Source organism: Falco rusticolus, chromosome 7 (assembly GCF_015220075.1).
Source record: "Falco rusticolus isolate bFalRus1 chromosome 7, bFalRus1.pri, whole genome shotgun sequence".
Classification (NCBI taxonomy): Eukaryota; Metazoa; Chordata; class Aves; order Falconiformes; family Falconidae; genus Falco; species Falco rusticolus.
In genome coordinates this window covers 10,686,911-10,702,722 of record NC_051193.1, presented here as the reverse complement: position 1 = coordinate 10,702,722, position 15,812 = coordinate 10,686,911, and the positions used below count along the sequence as shown (strand labels likewise).

Here is a 15,812-nt window from a genome sequence, read left to right as displayed (position 1 = left end):
GCACTGAAAGGAGCTTTGTGACCAACCTGTTCCCACCCTGCCTGTCCGCCTGCATCCCCACTGTGGCACTTTGGACCAGGGCCACATCCCTCCAGCCACGGCATGACCTGCTAGCACCCCACCAAGCAGTGGTTTCTGTGGGGTGGCCCCAAAAGGCTGGTCACGATTGTGGATTCCCCTTCAAGGTAGGGCATGAAAAGAGGAGTCATGGAGAGGGACATGGACAGCCCGCCATGATCAGATGTCACAGAAATCTCATCCATAGTGAGCGCCACACTGCTGTAAGGGAGAAGGTCAGCGATCCAGGCAACAAACCTTCACAGTTCTGGTCCTAAAACACCTCAATATTCACCAGCTTGACTTAATCCTTGGTACCAACACAAGTTCTCCAGCCCAGGTAGCCCTGACTCTCCCCAAACCTCCCTATTTAAATCAATCAGATCTTTATGCAAAGGTGAGACATTTCCTTGCAGAGCTGTATCATGGCTTTGGGGCAACATGACTGAGCTGAATTTTACATCAAAAAACCTCACTGTACAGCTGCAGCCCGAGTTTGAGCTCAAAGACATAATCGTCTAACGGACAGCTGAAGAACCATGAAGGAGGAATGGGAAAGGCCTGGAAAGCTGTCAGACATACAGATACGTGGAGCATGTGTTTTGAGAAAACACAAAACCACCTTGAGAGACCTTCAACCATTTCCTGACCTTCCCTTTTCTAATATTTCTCAGAGACTCAGTGTACATTTCTCAGGAATTTCTATTGTCCAAATAACCTTCAGAAAAATGCTGAAGCTTTGGTCTGCCACGGAGCATGCCTGAACATCCTCCCAGAGGAAGTCAACTGCCCATCTTACTGCTCCCAAATGGCTACAGGAGAAACACCTCCCACACAAGAGATTAGCAGCCCCTCAGCTGACTTTACATCGGTTTGCAACAACTAGTTCTGCATTTACCAAAAATAACCGCAAATCGAGATGTCTGGCTGGCTGAAGTACTGTGGGATCTTGGATCATGCCACAGATATTTATTTAGTGTGTTATGGGAGCTGAGAGAAATACTTCTTGCTGTCAAACACGGGACATGTTGTTTTGCCCTGTGAATTCCAGTATCCTGAAAATGGGGAGGGGAAAACATGAGCGGATAAAGTGGGACAGACTGTCAAGGAGTACCTGAGCTACAAACTGCAGAAGCAAATCAGTCTCCCAGAAGCAACTTGTGCTTCAGGTCCCCTGCGTCCTCTGGGACACCAGCTGCTCCCACGCTCAGACACTTCCCACCGGGGCACAGGGTCTAATGATCTACAGATTGCGTAAAACACAAAAATAATGGGGTCTTTTATAAAGAATAACACAATTGTCAACCAAGAGATCTGGATGGGAGATATTGCTTTGGTTTCACAGCTGGCTCAGCCCAGCCTGAAGCTGCTGCTGAAGTTCACAAATGCAAAACTCAAAGGAATTTTTCATTATTGTTCCATGCATAATGAAAAAGCTTATTCTGGCATCACTGGGATAGATATAGGATATAAGAAGGTATTGATCTATGCAAATAAAAATATATGTTCCATTATCCCATAATGACAAATTCCTGAAAGTGTAAAGCCTTAAAGTTCAAGGTATGAGGTTAAAAATTAGGATGAGTTTTTGTGCAGGAAAACAGACCACCTCACATTTGCAGAGTACAGAAAACATGATATTGTATTCCAAAATAACAGCATGATACCCATTGCTGTAGGCATAGCACAGGAGCAGACAGACATCACTTGAGCCACCCCCCGGATGCTTTGCCATAACATGAGATCAGTGCCATGATATGTTTGGTGGATGCTTCTGTCTAAAGAACTTACGTATTTAGCTAAAAACAGAGACAGGACAGCAGATTACATAGATGAATTGGTGGATAAAGCCCAATAAATATGACGTATGGTATCAGTGAGTAAAATTAATAGACAATATAAAAATGACACATCTTGAATGGAGGAAATTATTCAACTTTTACCATTCTTTTATGCCTCCAGTTTAAGGCATTGTAATGTAACTGAAAAACAGAGAAGGGTCATTCAAATGAATAAATCATGCCAGAAAATGATTCAGCTTCCCTCTTTTTTTTTTCTTTTCTCTCCCCCCACCCCCCCCCCACCCCACCTCCCTGTCTTTCTTCCTTTCCTTTCCCCTTTTAATTGAAGTCCTTAGGACTGAGCCCCTGGGAAGCCCACGCAACTCAGTATATTGTCCTGCCTGGCTGGGCACCCTGTCAAAAGGGAAAAGTTATCTCTTCTTTCATCTTGTAACTTGAAAATCTGGGAGGGGAAGTGGTGGGAAAGCAAAGCACCGTACAAAGGCGCCCATCATATTTCCAGGTCAATTTTTTCCTTGGCTGCTAATGAAGGCAGGGGATTGAAGACACTGTGGTATTTGTTTTGCCCTTCCAGTTTTTCGGTTTGCTTTGTTGGGGAGGACAATCTCAGACCCAATTGGTAACTGAGATGCTCTGAGAGCCCCACTCTCCCCAGCAATAACAGACACTCCAGCTCACCCTCCTACCTATACTCACATCCAACCAGTATTTTCATGCCCTCTCTACATGCATTTGGAAACTTGAAATAAAATCCAACGCAAACTTTGCGAGGAGGCATTTGGATTCCAGCTCCTGCCTGGGAGGTCTGCTTTAGGACCACATGAGTATTCATTTGCTCACTGTTTTATCCATTTCCCTGGTAGTCCTTTGTAAGAATATTAAACAAACATGTCTTTACAGCTCAAAATCCCAGGAAAGAATGCTGATCCTGTGGAAGAAACCTGTTTTTACCAATTTTTACCCCACTTTTATCCCTCTGGTATAAAGACATATATGCAAGGGTAAGGATTCATTGAGCCCACAAAGCCATCATTAAGGACTGCTATACCAATACATGCTAAATATGTTCCCTTTCGCCCATTTTCAGAAAGTATTCCTAAAGGAATTTCAGGACATAAAACATATGTATAATTAACAGCCAGATACATGGAAGCATAGTCATTAGTGAGGAATTTTCTCAGCTGTTGACACTGCTCCAGGAAAATAATAAAATATTTATTTCTAAGGTTATAAACTAACATATGCTGCACCTCCTCTACCAGCTTCTCAAAGACCCCTTTACAGTAACATTTGTTGCTGCAAGGATAATTCCTAACTGGAAAACTGGATCCAAAGCCTGCTCCTGTTCCTTTCCACTCAGGTAAAGGTAGGGAATGTCCCTGCAAACACTGGGAATATCAGGCCAATAGAGGTGTTTCAGGAAAACTTTCATTTCTGGGTTTTTGTGCTCCCCTCTCTCATTCCCCACTTGCCACAGCTGCTGCACTTCAATATATTTAAAAGCTTTAACCAATAGATAAATAAACAAATTCAAGCCAATGGATAATGACAAATGGGGCCAAAAACGTCAAAACCCCCAGCGTTTATTGTATTTGGGAACCCTGCAATTTCCCTGGGTTATCCTTCTGATTCGAACTATCCCAAGAGCTGCAAAGGTCACCACACTGCAGATAAGGAAAACTGAGCATCTAAAATTTCTCGCCAGTGACTACAAGGAAAGGGTTGGTTTTGTTTTCTTAGGAAGAAAGGGGGAAATAATCTGACGCTCACTCTCAAGGCTAAAATCCCAAATATTTACAAGATTCAGAAGCAAGAAAGCTTGCAGATAATCAGCAGAACTGATGCCAGTTCAATCAAAACCAACCAGTAATAGCAACTGGGAGGAGTACCGATTATGTAGCATCATTCCATACTGAAAAAAATACCCTTTTTTGTTACGCAATGGTTAAATAATTTAACTATCCCAAGTCAGAATTGCTGACTGCTCAGCTAGTCATTTTGGCTATTATGTAGCATTAATCTCTGCTGTTTCTGAAGTTAGTCTTTCGGAGAAAAAAAGGCAACTTCAAAACATGCAAAAATTAATGAAACCCATATGTGGGATACTGTCATTATTCCATGTTTATAAGAGGATCAGGTTTTGTTAAATGGGCTTATTTAATGCAGAAGCATAAGAAAAAATACCCAGCAAAAGATCTGAAAGCTATTGGAAGAAAAATATTGTTTTTGTTAACCCAAGCAGCCAGTAACAAGCTAAAAGACAGAATTTAAACTAAAAGCCACTATATATTCTGGTGCAACTTTGTTTACAGCTTCACTGACAGCCTATAAAGTTCTCCTAAGCAGAGAAACCTGTCTTAGATACATTCTACCCTTTTGACCCTTTTCACCCCCATACTGTATTTAAGCTGGGACAACTTAAAAATCAATGGCTTATCGAAACATCTGTTGGTACAGGCACCCGATCTAGACTTTTTTCAACAGCTGTTGTTATTTTATGCTTTGTTTGGCTAGGTCAATCAGTAGGACTAGAAGAAAATATTAGTTGGGTTCCTTTCCTGACTTTGGTCTCTCTTTAGTGGCCACAGTCAGCACCCTGTTCCCTCCCCTGTCCCGGGAGTTCGGAGAAAAAGAAGTCAGAGTGTGCCCCAAGTCTGGTCCTGCTCAGCAGCCTCAGGCAAGAAATAAAGGAAATACAGCTCCCAAACAGGCATCTACATTACCTCGCTTACTCACCTAAATACTGACCCAACACATCCCCTGCTGCAGCTTTCTGCCCTGCACAAGGGAGCTAAAACCCTCGCCCAGAGCACGCTCCACTACCCATCGTCTTGGCACCCCTTTCCCCTTCCAACAGCACTCCACAATAAACCCCAGGTTTGTCTTGCCTCCCTCTCCTGCTATTTCATTGCTGGGATCCAGACATCTGCCAATATCCCCCGTAAAAGATAACACACAATATATTTTAAAAGCCAACCTGCCAAAAGTTATTTGATGCTCCAGAGAGCACTACTTAGCAGATAGGGAACGTGCATTGCTCACATAAAGACATGCATAAAAACAGAATGTAATTTTCTTGGGAGACTAATACTTACCTTAAAAAAGTAAATATAAATTCAACCAAAATATCCCATTTTTCAACATTTAATTCAGCTGTTGCTTGAAACAGTATGTTTCCATATAAATTCTGTTTCTTGAAAGAGAAGAAAACTTATCGAGCTTTTAAAGTGCTCTAAAAATAATTTTTTCAATGACATTCCAACTGTCGAGAGCCAGAGAAAGCTAATACTCAAAGCACTGATTTATTTTTTTTTAGTTCCCCTTGCTCTTTTTAACTGATACGACTTGTTTGATCTTAACTTCAAAATTTCTGATTTTCCTGCCATGTACTCCTAGGGTCACCATCAGTATTGACTGAATTGTGCCAAGCCTTGCCCAAAAGGACAGTTGCAAGAAAAGCCAGTTTGAACAGAAACCACTTATCTAAAGGAGGGAAAGCCCCAGGTTCACAAGCAGAGGATGTATTTCAGCATTAAAGAATTCTAGGAGCTACTCCAAGATGCAAATTTTTGTTGTCTCGTGCGCTGTAAGGATTTTAAGCCCAGAAAGAAGTTATTTATTTAGTCTATATATTTAGATTTATAAGGCAGGCAGAGGATCCATCTACACTTTTCTGGGTGCCTTTTGCAGCTTACAACACATGAAGTAAACCTCAGCTTCCTCAAAGAATACATGTAATAGACAAGCCTTGACAAGCAAAATCAAATGCTGTCCCCCAAATGTCCGGTTATGAACAAAAAGCCTTCAGAGGTTTCTCTCCATGTCTCCTCAAAACACAATTAAAACCAGAATTTGCAAAATTCCTTAAAACCCATTTCAGCCCATGCAGCAGGAGCAAAGGACTCTTTCTCCCCCTCCCTTTTTTAACGCCGTGAGACCCCAATCTCTACAGTCAATGCCTCACTTCAGGCACCTGGCAGGTGGGAATATTTGAAAAGCAACCCTCCTTCTCCTTTAGAAGGCTCAAAAAGGTACGTTACCGCTCTTTTTTTACTCCTTATGTGCAGGGATTTGAAGCTAAGACTTGTCCACCTCCTTGTGGGCAAGTGGGCGAGCACGCATTTTCTTACCTTGTGACAGTCAGTGAGCTAAAATAAAAATATTACTTGGAACAAAGCACCAAGAAACACTTCTTAAATCTCTGCAGAGTTTAACAGCCCACCCCTGTCCATGTCTTAAGTAAGAATCAATGTGTTCTGCAGTGTGCTGTGTTGGCAGGGCACAAGAGATTTCTACATTCCCAAGCACAAGATCTCAGATTGAAACTAACGTTTCAGAGAACTTCACCTCCAGCCTTTGAAAATGTGTATTTTGGAAATAATACCTCTCCCAACCACTTTTAGGCATTTAATGCATCCAGCTGTGTTAAGAAATCAAGCAAAAGTTCAGTGTCAAGCAAGTCAGGATTATGATCTCCTTGTGATTTATGGAGGTAAGTACAGTCTCAGACAGAAGAAAAACAAGTCACTTGATGCTAAGCAGACTCAGTACCAGGGCTCAGACTAATGAGTTAGCGAGGGCGAGGCTTCACGTTCCTGCCTCTTATCTCACCAGCTGGAAGGACAACACATAATAAGAGAGAACACAGCCAGTTCGTAAAAGAGAGGCAGATCCAGCGCCACGGTACTTGCAGAGACCGTATCAGTGGCTGCAGTAGAGAGGATGCAAATGCTTCAGGACAGGGAGGCAGGCGGTATGTGATAAAGGCGCTGTACTTCCCACAGGTAAGAATAAGCCCCCAAATAACTAAGTGCATAAATAAGGTGAAACTACTATTATCGTGGCGGTACTGGTATCAGGGTATATACATCAAGGCAGTCTTTATGGAGAAGCAGTATCTAACAAGGCTGAGAAAATCCTAAGTCAAGCATTAGTCCTTCTGAAGATCTGAAAGGAGAGTAGCTTAACTCAGGTTAAACACAGGCTAGCAACCATTCCTCTGATTTGGACTACATAAACAGAAGAAAAAGCAAATGAAATAACCCAGAATTATTGGCTCTATCTTTTGGATTAGTCTCTTGGGCACAGCTGCCGCCTTCATTTTCAATGAGTACATCGCTGGCGCTAAGATGATAAACACAATAAGCAAAAAGGCAGGCAGCAGCTATGTTCACCACTGCTTAAAAGAAAACCAGAAAGTTAGCTACGTCAAATACGCGCTTATTTAGGTATGAACTTAATGCAGAAGTGAAGCAGAAAGAAAAGGTGGAAGGAGAAGAACCTTTTTAGCTGTGAGAGACCAAGTGCAAAAGGAAGCCTGGTTTAGAATTTGCTCCCATCTGCTAATTCCTATACAGCTGATCAAGTAGATTTTATTAAATCATTGCAAAACACTGTCACATTCTTGTTACAGCCTCCATGGTGGGGTTATTCCAAAGCAGAAGTCCAAAACACAGACCACAGGAGTAAAACCAACAAACTGGCAACGGAAGGAGGTAAGCGGCAGTGAGAAAAAACTCTCTTATCCCTTAACACCTACCTGCTCTGGGGTCCCATAAAAAAAGTCACTACTGTCCATGCTTTTTACAGGATCTGCATTTGGAGACATCACTACTTCTTTGGTGTGACTATGACCAATACAAGCCTTCTACCAAAATTCAGAAGTTTTCTTTCCCTGAAAGTTCTGATGAATTTGCTACCGCAACAGTAAGGACAGCTATGGCTGACCATGGCCAAACACAACACCAGTGCACTGCTGGTGCATTAAAAACTCTGGAGTTTTTAATTCTGACTGGCAGCTGCCTCTGCTCAGCCAAACGCCCTCCCTTCCATACCAGTCAAGTACTTTTATTTTAGATATCATATGCTTGGATATCAAATCACTCAGTCCTTCTGCAGAGACAATATATTTTAATCATCCACTGCAACACTAACCATCTATTCCTGTTTCACAGTCCCAAGCTTATGGACCTCTCCATCACCACCAAACTGCCCCATACTACCACTCCGCACAGTGCAGACCAGACAGCAGGAAAGATGTCCCTGACAAAGCCAGAGAGCAGTCAGTCTTCTCAGTGTGAGCAAGGGTGCTGCATGGAAAGGCAAACATTTAGTAATCATCCAGGCTTTTACCTCATCTAGTGTTTTAACACCAGTTTGATCCCAGAAACATTCTGTAACACAGTTGAGTTACTTTGTGCCACACCAGGATGCATACATGACACTGAGCAGTAACAGCAGAGACGCTGGAGGAAAAAAATCCACTTTTGCATGAAAATAAGGGAAGACAGACAGCCTAAAAACACTGGTAGGGCAGGGGGTAAAGGCTGAGAATGGTAGCAGAAGGGGAATCTGTGCAACTGCTCCAAGCCTAAATGCATTCTAATTCCATGCTTCCACAGAAGGAGTTTTAACAGTACTGGGTAAAACACCAAATATATTTTCATAACAATTCACACTGCAAGAATGGAAACATTTATGTATTCTTTCTAAACTGCATTCTAGCTCTACACACAACTCTCTCTCTTTAGTCCTTTACACTGTTCTTCTTACTAACACCATTCTTTTCATCCTTTGCTGCAAGTTTCAGTCAGAAATAACATGCCTGGATACTGCTAGATGCTGCTGCTGGAAAGTAACAGGCAAGAGTCCTGCTCATCTCTCAGACAGTTGTCCCTGTCTGTGGGCTCTCAGATTGCACTGCTGGGTTTCACCTTGTAATGGAGATCTTTAAGCCAGGAGGTATCACACAAACATCAAGTCCATACAGACCTCCATTACAGCACAGGACAGGCAATGCAACCCTGCACCAGTTCTAGCACTGGTTTGGCAGTTTATTTAGAGCTGCAGCATATCATTCATAGGACATCCAGTCCCAACAGAAACACTGGAAGCAATGGAGAGCTCACACCTTCCTCCAGTAACTCACGCAAAGAATTAACTATTTTCACCCTTCAAAGTTTTTACTGTCCTTCCCACAGTCTCAGCTTGTTTAACTTCACCTTCTAAATGCCGCGTCTCATTTACGGCTCTTCCATCAAAGTGGGAAGAACGCCGCTCCTCATACATACGGTTACAGTCCAAAGCTCCCCAAAAGCGAGACGCTGCTTGGAACCCAGAACAACAGCTTTGCCCAGGTGCCATCTCCCTTTCGAACCTGGCCCATTCACAGCACTACCTCCCGAACACTTGTGCTGACACAGCGCAGGAGGAACCATGGTGCCCACCAGCGGCTGTCGCTGCTGAAGCCATGATTCAGAGGTACCCAGGGACCTTCTCCCTCCACGTGTCACTTCTCGCTGTGGTTCACCTTTCAGGCGACTTTCTGGATTTGGCACAAATTGTCCCAAAAAGCTTTCCCACATCCTGAAAAAACTATACTTAAAAAAACCCAAAACCTGCCACGTAGGACAGCAGTTAGTGTAGGATGGCAAGAGAACTGAAGCACTAGTCCATGACTTCTCACAAAACACCAGAACAAACATATGGTAATATAATTAAAAACCTACTTCTCATATTAATGAGGTTTGCCTCTAAGGCTATGTAACTACCAATGAACTGCAAAATCTTAAGTCTACAGGGAAACATAAATGCTGGCTTCTCTACATTCATTGTAGGGTGACAACCTGCGCTTCCAAAATATCGGAATGGAGCTAGAAAGGTTCCTTCAGAAGGATAAAAACCCAGTGATGTGACACAGCAAAGTACCCATTTGTCATAATAACGCAGTCTCCATTGAAAAGTCCACATTTGGTCTCCCATGTCAACATCTTAATTTCCTCTATATTTAGACCAGGAATTCAGTGTGCAGTAACCATGTCTACCATACAACAGTTACACCACAAAACTTTAAGAGATTTCAAACACAAATAACGGAATCCATATGATACAGAAGACTGAACCATTCAAAACCAGCACAGTATTTCCCTTCTCAAGGTACAATATTCAGTGCCAGCATTCCTTTGCTACAGTAACAGTCTTATACATCCATTATTTTATGGATCCATACTTTCAGGATTGCATTAAAAAAAAAATGAACGTATCTAACCACTGGAAGAGAACTCCAAAACCAGGATTTTCTGTACTAGAAATGCTTTAGCTCTGTGTTTTACGAACTTGTGAAATCATGGAATCCTGATCCTAAAAAGGGCCTCAGAAAGCTACTTTAATACACTGATGTTAAATAACTTGTATGACTGAATCCCCTTGTCTGAAGCAAGCATTGCAGAAGATTTGTAATTATCAGTTATCTTTCATCTGCATCCATCTCAAGACCACGGCAGGAATACATACACAGATCTGCCTTCAAGGCAACAACATTTGCAGATGGTAATTAAAATTGCAGGTAACTTTTGATGCTTTTATCAATTAGTGTGAAGAAGCTGAGGGATAAACTTCCTTTGCAGTTGATACTGGGAGGATGGCAGAGCCAGATGTTTTACTAGAGGAAATTATGAAGTAATGAAAAAAAACAGACTATCTGGGCTACACACAGCAATATTTGCCTCTACTCTAAAAAACAGTGTAGTGGCTGAAGGGGAAGGCATTGGGGAGGAAAAGTAACTCACCATCTCTAGAGATCAGCGATGGCTAGCACAAGCCCTGGGACCACAGCAAGCTGTGGGGGTGGCGTGGGCACCTTCATCTGGCCCATCCTGCCGCAGGCTTGTGCTGAGCCAAACTTGAGAGCAGCATCTTTGCACCAAGTCTGGGATTTGGCTTGGTGTCTACGTTCCTGCTTCGCTCGCTAACATCCATGAATCCTGTGACTGATCTTGGAAACTACTATCTCAAGCTGAGGATTAGCAGCATTCAGGATAAAAAGGCATCAGAACTGCAGCACCCAGAGAAGTTAAGCATAGGACCAAAAAAACCTGCTGCAATAGTGGTATAAATGCCTTCCTGCTATAGATTTCAAAGCACAAGTAATAGTAAAGGCCAAACAAGAATTACAGCCTGTTTTGATTTTCTTTTTCTCCCCCCCACTTTCACTAACTCCCTGCAGCATGTACCGTGGACTCAGTGGCTTATGCAGCAATGCACAGAATAAACAGCAAAGCCCAGGGCAATATATTCGGCACAGTGATGAATTCACTCAGGGGTTGACCGTCTGACACAACCTCCTCCTAGTTCTCTTGAGCCTCTGCTTCGAGCATCCGGGGCAGACACAGGATGCTGTTGGGTGTGAGAAAGGGCCTCACTGATGACTAGCCCAGAGTCTTGACCCGATGGGTACGTGTGTGTCACCCTTTAGCACTAATGCCAGGCTTAGGGCGTTTGGCTAAGTTTTTCCATGTTTACTGTAGTTACAGGACAGCATTTATGAAGAAAGAGTTACACAAGTGATTTTAAAGAGGCAGGGTGAGGATGCAGCCTATTGTTAAGGCTGCAATTTCCATCGCTCCAATTCATTTCTAGCACTTCAGCCACTCGCTCTGAAATTGCCCACGCTGTTGGGAAGCTTCCCACATTGTTCTGCAGGCCCTTTGGAAAACAGGGATTTGCAATCCCCATTCCATAGTACATACATATGTACACACAGGCAGATGGCGAACATGAACTTCAGTGAGCACCGACAACCTGAATTTTAGCAGGTCCTCGGGGTGAGCAGTTTATTAAAGAAGTTCTTTCCTATGAAAAGGAATTGGAGCCTGGAGAACTACAATGACTCCCCTTGCCTTGGGTCACCAACAAGGTTCAGCAGTTTTAAGCTGTGAAGCGTCTCTCTACTACTTGACCAACGACCAGCATGGGCACCAGGCTGTCCTCCTAAGGACCAGCCACTAGAGTGGGGTGACACTGTACATCTGGGCCATTATTTTCTCCATTTATCTACTGGAATTATCTACTCTTCCTACAGGAAAGAGAAACACAGAAGACTACAGATGGGAGCAAGAAAAAGATCTCTGGATCTTTCACACCTACTGTCCATTCCAACACCCATCTCAATGCTGTGTGGGTCTCTCCTCTCTCCCACAAGCCCTCTTCCACCCAGCCCACCCCCTCTTCCCACCTCCATCTCCTGCAGTTCTGCCATCCCTGCCCCCTCCCTCCCTTCTTTGTACACCCTGCCAGACTCCAGCCAAACAGCTCTCTCCTCTTCTCACTGTTCAGCAAAGCACAAACCTGGAGGCCTACAAACCTAAAGCAATGGGCAACAACAGACCTAGGGCTCTGTCCTGACAGAGCATCATCTATCTTATCTGTAACAACTCCCAGGGAAGGAGGTTTCCTAGCCTCCCTAGGTGGTCTTGCGACAGTTTCATGATGGTTACAGGATGTTTTCTCAACATCTAGCCTAAATCACCCCGGCAAATTAGCAAATCAGTAAATTAAACTGCCATGGAAATCTAGGACTTTAATAACCACTATTACATGTTGGCAGACTGCTAGATTGCACAACAGTTTTCTTTTTGTTGCACTGAAAAATAAAATTACTTCTTTCGACCTCTTCTCACGTTTCTTAATCTCTTCTTGTTGTTTCCTTCTGGACACTTTCCAGTATGCCTGTGTCCTCCTCAAAGCAGGGCACCCAAACCCAGATTCAATGACACTGATGATGCCTCCACAGGGCCATGCACAAGTAAGTTACCTTATGGAGGACACTCCTTCAGTATAACTCAAAACAAGATGTGTCTCTTTTGCAATACCCTCTTGCTGATGATTCACTTGTGGTCCACTAAAATTCCTCAGTCTTTTTCTACCCATCCCTCTCCAGCTTAAACTTGACTTAGGAAATGCGCATTTGGATTTCTTTTTTGCAAATGAAGCACTCTATGGCTGCTTTTATCTCTTATCTGATGCACTCTCCAATTTCTCAAGGTCACTCCGAACCCTGACCCTGCTCTCCCAAGTGTCTGCAACCCCTTCCAACTTGATGTCATGCAAGAGTGTTATAAACATACTTCCATCTTCCAAATCATGACTGAAAATATTGCAAGTTTTCCCCCAGAAAGTGCCCTTGCTGACATATCACACATTACTGCATTACTTGGATCACTGTAGAGAAGAAAGTGCAAATCTTTTTCAAGCTTCATTCTCTGTGAAGATATTTAGACATGCCACATTGAGCTGGCAGGCTGCAACTTCTGAAAATACAGACTTTAATTAAAAACTAAATCATCTGGTAAAGGTAGGATGCATTAAATTCAATAGGAACTAACTAATTAAATTAATAAATACGAGAAGGCTATTTCCCAGTGAACTCTGTTTCTGGGGTCAGCCAGCTACAATTTGTCAGTCACAGGCTTAGATAATCAAAGCCGTCGGATGAACCCAGCAGTGTGACCTTATTCATCCTGCCACATGAAGACAAAGATTCAGCAAATAATGAATCATAACTGATTTCTGGAACCAGCACAAGAAGAGAAGTATATCAGGGTACAGTTAATTTCAAACTGTCGCTTTACTTCCATAAGCTGGAGCCACCAGATGCCATTTCTAAATTATTTTAATATCACAGTATGCTGAAGCCAAACCAGATTTCTCATCGGAGTTAAGAATCTAAAGTTATTCAAGTTTAAAAATGCTAAGGTCTGATTCTAATAGATCACATCAAGTTATTGCCCCAACTCTACTCAAGATCCACAAACAAAACAGGAAGATAAGAACCAGAGGAGTCTCTGGCAAGATGAGCACCCACTGTCCAACATGAAAGAAGCTTGGGAAATTCTGGTTACAGAATTTCTATAGCTGAACAAATACAACCTCGGAGAAAACATTCTAGAGATTTAAGAAACAGGCACTTAAAAAAAAAAAAAATAATTGGAAAAAAACATTTTTCCATTATTTTCTTTACAGTGCTTATAACTCTACAAACCGTTATTTTCCTAAACAGTTTTCAGCTGCAGCTTTTTCATGACATGTGCAAGAGCCTCTCTCAGGCAAAGCTTTCTGAAATGACCACAGGAGAAAGCATGTGCAACCTTACACATGTAATACTGGCATCACTAATCCAGCTCATTTCCAGCCTTCAGAAACCAGCTCACAAGAAGGATATCCCCCCTTCTCTTTCCAGTGTGCTGAAGCTTACTGTCACTCAGCCTGATTGCACTATACAAGGAGTAGCACTTTTTAGACTCCAACACATATTTGTTTTAATAGTCTGTGCGCATACAGAGCGTCCTGCATTGCCATTGCGTATTTATAGACAGCATTGTGCGAAATTCTAACCCATAAAACAGGAGTTAGTGTGGTTCCCAAGGTCCAAAGTTGCTGACAGCAGCAGTGAGACTGCTAAATAGCTGCAGCTCCTGACCAGGTGCAAGCAACAATATTTCTATTTGCAAGAAGTTAAGAAAACCACTTTTACCAACCACAGAATGACTCTGTAATGAGAAGGCAATGAGCACCTGAAAGACTTCTGGCTACAAAAAAAGTCAGCACTAAATAAAGCAGAGAAAGGACGTGGCAGAAGATGCACACTTTGTGATGGCTTTTACCGGCCAGCTCCCTACCCAACCTACATGTGTGAATTAAGCTCTATTTTTAAGTCTTCTACTGATTTTTTTTTTACATGACCTCAACATAGTGCAGTTGTTATTTTGTTTCTGTTGAACTTAGCAACAGGAAACCCTGTCAGTCCTGCAGCAAACTTTCCATTCCCCTGGCACTCCCATTCCTGCACCAGAAAAGCCGCATTTCTAAAGAGGTGTTTGACAGGGTGGGATGGTGAGGAAGAAGAGAAGAAAGCACACACACAAAAAATCAGAATGCCTGTAAAACATGCAAAATGGAAGCCACATTGAACATGTTTCTTTTCTTTTTTCCCCTCTTTTAAATGAAAAGGCAGTGCTCTCATTTGCATTTTCTAAAGATATCTTACTTTTCTACAGATACCTTAGTCATGAAAATTACCTTTAATAAAGGGTTGGTTAATAAAAAAAAAATAATAAAAATCATCAGCATCTTTACACTCATACACTCATGCATTCCAGTAACAAAAGAATTACTTATCAGACAGCACAAATTTTAGCTTGGAAGGTTATTTGCTCTAGTCCCTGGCTAGCTCACTGAGCAAACAGCTACAGAAATTAAGTCCTAACTTGTTAAAAACATAATAAACCTGATTTTATTACAAGCTTTGGCAAGACTGTTCACTGCCTAAAGAGCTTTACTGTGGGATGAGCAAAGTTTTTTAGTGCTCCACCCTGCAATGTTAACTCATCCCTGCAATATTTTCTCTTTTAACAGCTTCATAATGGTACGTTAACACACAAACACAGCTGCTCAATGGCAACGTGCACCAGCACAGGCTGTGCGCGATTCAACATTTACAAAACACTTTCTTTTTCAGGAACAAGAAACTATATATAAAATATAGGAGCAAATGCAAATCCAGCTAGGAAAGGTAAGACCAAAAAAACCCCAGCTCTTGATAAAGCAGAATATGTATTAGGGGTGCTTTAAACCAAAACCACTTTCCTGTCAAGCCCAGTACTCGCAGGTTGTTTTGGTGTTTGGGTTTTTTTATAAATCAGAGACAGTCCTTAAACATGCAAAGCACAAGTCATAGAAAATAATACCAACTGGCTTCTGATCCCTGGCATGACCTTTTTACATTGTTTCACCAACATGAGGAAGATGGGGTTTCCCTGTATGCCTTCCCATTATTAAATTTTCTCCCAGCAAAGGCACAAACACTCCCAGCCAGTGGTGCCCTTAGACCTTGGAGCCTGTGCACACACCGACGCTGACCACAGCTACAGTCCCCTCTGCCAAGAGCTCCCTGGAAGGACAAAGCATGAGAGGGGACAGAGAGACTCGCCAGGGCCACACAGGTGGCAGCTGCGTGCAGGGACCTTGGAGACGCTGCTGGCCCACACGCAACATCACAGCTCCAAGCGCATTACAGGGCATGGCTTTTGTCAAATTATACACAAATATTGACACAACCCTGTCTCAAGAGGAACCTCTTGGGTTAATCATTACATCACCAACTTAAGACACCATAAA

General features: G+C 42.6%; 1 protein-coding gene across 13 annotated transcripts in view; it reads right to left on the bottom strand.

Moving 5' to 3' along the window:
- The window catches only part of AKAP13 (A-kinase anchoring protein 13), a 224,658-nt gene that overhangs the window by 80,806 nt on the left and 128,040 nt on the right, over positions 1-15,812 (bottom strand). The gene's annotated exons all lie outside the window — the stretch shown is intronic.